Genomic DNA, 4,087 nt, shown 5'->3' on the forward strand with positions numbered 1-4,087 from the left:
AAAAAAAAAAAAAAAAAAAAAAAAAAAAAAAAAAAAAAAAAGAAAAATAATTTCAGGATCACTTTCTTAAACAAAACTATAAACCTAATAAACAGTAACTAACTAGTTATACATATATAATTTATTTTCACAATGTAACATTTATATTACTTTCAGAAAATTACCAATCACCTTGTAGTTGTAGCTTAGGAATTATTTTGAAATGTTAGTGTCTATCAATGTATTTAATTTATAAATGATATCCACATTAATCTCTCTATCCCCTCAAATAATGAATCTTTCCTCATATTTACCTTGATAGAATCAGCAACAAAACAAAACGTTTTCATCCAACTCCAAAGTTGACTGGAACCTTCCTTCATATTTCAATGTAATTAATTTCATTGGTTATTCTTTTATTTTATCAGCACTTTACCAAACTTTATTAATAGTTTGTGACAGGCACTCCACTAAGCACTGAATATGTATGTATGTGTGTGTGCATGTATGTGGTGTTTGCACAAATGAAAAGGAATTTAAGAGGTTTCTGGAACCCTTCCTGAAGCCCATAGAACAAGGAAGGAGAGATTGGAGATTCAGAGTTGAGGTACAGACTAGAGAGAACAGGGATGCGATAAAGGTACATATCTTGCCTTTACAAAGTGCTAATGCCAGGTCACTGAGCAACAGGAAAAGAGTTCTCAACTCTGGATGCCAGAGTCTGAAAACAACTGACAAGTCACATCTTTAACCTGGAGGTCACATCTTCATCATTATTCTTCACCAAGAGGATAACGCTTTGGGACTCAATGTGAATGTGAGTTAAAAGTCAATGACAAGTAGGAAAAACAATCAGCACCATCTGTACTTATTCAATGCAGGGAATGTTTCATCATTCTAGAAGTATTAATCATCATGCACTATCCGTGTGGTTAATGCCAAACATGGTGGAGAAATGATTCCTCCTAGAAACTGCCCATTTCAAAACTCAACAGCATTTGACTCATAAAAAACATATGGAAACTACTCGAAATTAAGTTTATCTCAAACAACTAGAAAGTATAGAGGAATGTTGTATTTGTAGTTTTAATTTTGGGGAGAAAATGAATTGTTAACTGCAATGTAAGCAAAGAACAATTTGATCTTGGAGAGGTTTAATGTGTGGCTGGTTAGAAACAAGAAAAAAATATATTTTTTTAGTAGACAAGCTCAAAAAGGCAAACAGTTTTATCACAGTTCTTGGTTTTAATTAGAAACGTTTAATCTACATCACACAGAGAAAAAATGCTCCAAACCTACCTGACACATCTCAACCAGTGAAGCATTGCTTGTCCTTGCAAGATATTGATGATTATTTTATTTTTCTGTGAGTTTTGTGAAATGCTTGCTGAATCTAAAAGCAATTCAGTAGTGTCAAGTCCCAGAAACTAATAAGACAGAGGTGCTTACCTACTTTCAATATATCATTTTTGTCACTTATTGTTTATAAAGTATTATTTTGGCTATCCTGGATAGAATTAGTAAGAGAAGTTACATGAACAGCAAATCCCAAGATAGGGTAGAAATTATAGGTAAAATAAAGAAAACAATTCAAGGGAATGAAAGAGGAAAAGCATGATTTAGTGCCCTAACAAATATCATTCTTAATTTTTAGTCACAATTAATATAGTATTATTTGCTTTTATCTAGATGTTCTAATAAAACACAAAATAGCATTTGAATTAATTTTAAATTTTAGTTGCTAAATAATTTTGGTGAACTATACTAGGAGCATAAAGAATAAAAATCTAACATTTTAAACAAACAGCAGATACATTGCCATACATCCTGCTTCAGAAGCATATTATTTATATGATAAAAATGTCATATATGTTATTACAAGGATTTACTATTTGTGATTTATCAGATGATTGTGCTCAGCCTTCCAGGAACCATCTTTCATTCTGTGCTACCAAAACAGACAATTGACAAATATTTAGCAATAAAATATCTTCCTTGCAATAAGAAAAATATTGACAAAAAGACAACTTTTCCAGAGAAAGACCATTCTTTACGTAGCATACATCAGTTGCTTCTTTAATCAAGAGACAGTTGGATAAAGAGGAGGCTTTCTGAGGCTGCTCCAAGAACAAATGCATCTTCATGATAGAGTGGTTCCCAAAATAAGCTGACATATTTGGCTGCTGTGTGTGGGTATATTGAATTTCCTGAGTGATCCTGCTGTCATTTTACACATGTCAGATGCACAAGATCAACAACCCAACCAACTGCCAGCGTAGGCTGTTTCTCAGTACCACGATGGGAATTGCTTTTACATGCCTCTTGATTTACCTAATGCCATTAAAGCAAACAAAAGAATGTAAATCTTGTAATAAAACAGATTATCAGAATTCCATAGTTAAAAAAAAAAAGGTGAAGCCAACAATTGGGCTCCCTTAGTTGAATTTTGGAGACATAAAGATCGAATTGCAAATGAGATGGTAACCTAGGTTATCCTCGGTTAATGTTCAACTTCAGAAATGAAATTTTAAAGATTATATAATAGCTAAACTACATTTCCTTAAGATCTCATCTCTTCTGAAACCGATCTTTAAACTCAGATTCAGAAGGTGTCACTGGGATTTAATCTTATTAAAAGAAATATCAAATTTTGGGGCAGGGAAGTCTTTGGAGTCTGTTAATAATTTGATGTTTTAAATACTAAAACACCATGTTGCATTAACTTTAATACAATATCGAGTGTTGGAGTGAAACTGAGTGTTTAGTTGTAAACTTACCACCTTGCTGACTCATTTTAAGATTCAAATGCCTGTTAGATCTTGATATGCTGGGAGAATAAGTACTTCATAGAAATTTCTAAAAGATGTTTACTGAAAATACAGAGTTTTAAAAAAATGGCTCTAGAAAAAAAGAAAAAAGATGTTTTCTGGCTCTTTGGTACAGAAGAAACACAAAAGAAAAGTAATTAATCAGATTGTGTAATTTGATGTTTCCACCTGACACTAACATTAATGGTACTCCAGTGACAGTTTATTTACTGGATACGAAACTGCTAGGTACAGCATAGTTAATATGCCTAGGCTTAAAATAATTTTATTAGCAAACATTTTGACATATGACATCTTTCAGATGGAATTAAACATTAAATTTAATGTAAGGTACTTCATTAGAAGTTACCTTACATACATTTGACTGTATACAACTGGTAAATAATGGTTGAGCTATTGGCTCAAATGCTTAGCCACTTCATTAAAAATTTCTAAAAAAATTGTAGGGAAGGTCCATATATGCCTTTAATTATACATACAGTTTGGTGCATGTAAGGATTTGTGCATTTTGGTAGAAAACAGATACGTAGCTATTATCAGATTTTCAAAAGAATATGTATTTTAATACATTTTGAAAATTACTCCTTTAAAAGAATATGTTTCTCTAGTGTAATACTTACCCCTCATTACCAAATATAATTTGGTTTAGAAAATATTGATTTAGTTTATCAGGACTACATCTATATTACAAAAGAAAGCATAAGAAAAATGATGCTGAGGGGCACGGAGCAAGATGGCCGAATAGGAACAGCTCCAGTCTCCAACTCCCGGCGCGAGCGACACAGAAGACTGGTGATTTCTGCATTTTCAACTGAGGTACTGGGGTCATCTCACTGGGGAGTGCCGGACAATTGGTGCTGGTCAGCTGCTGCAGCCCGACCAGCGAGAGCTGAAGCAGGGCGAGGCATTGCCTCACCTGGGAAGCACAAGGGGAAGGGAATCCCTTTTCCTAGCCAGGGGAACTGAGACACACAACACCTGGAAAATCGGGTAATTCCCACCCCAATACTGTGCTTTAAGCAAACGGGCACACCAGGAGATTATACCCACACCTGGCCGGGAGGGTCCCAAGCCCACGGAGCCTCCCTCCTTGCTAGCACAGCAGTCTGCGATCTAACCGAAACGGCAGCAGCAAGGCTGGGGAGGGGAGCCCGCCATTGCTGAAGCTTAAGTAGGTAAACAAAGCCGCTGGGAAGCTCGAACTGGGTGGAGCTCACAGCAGCTCAAGGAAACCTGCCTGTCTCTGTAGACTCCACCTCTGGGGACAGGGCACAGCTAAA

This window comes from Rhinopithecus bieti, unplaced genomic scaffold (genome assembly GCF_001698545.2).
Source record: "Rhinopithecus bieti isolate Rb0 unplaced genomic scaffold, ASM169854v2 scaffold_58409, whole genome shotgun sequence".
Lineage (NCBI taxonomy): Eukaryota > Metazoa > Chordata > Mammalia > Primates > Cercopithecidae > Rhinopithecus > Rhinopithecus bieti.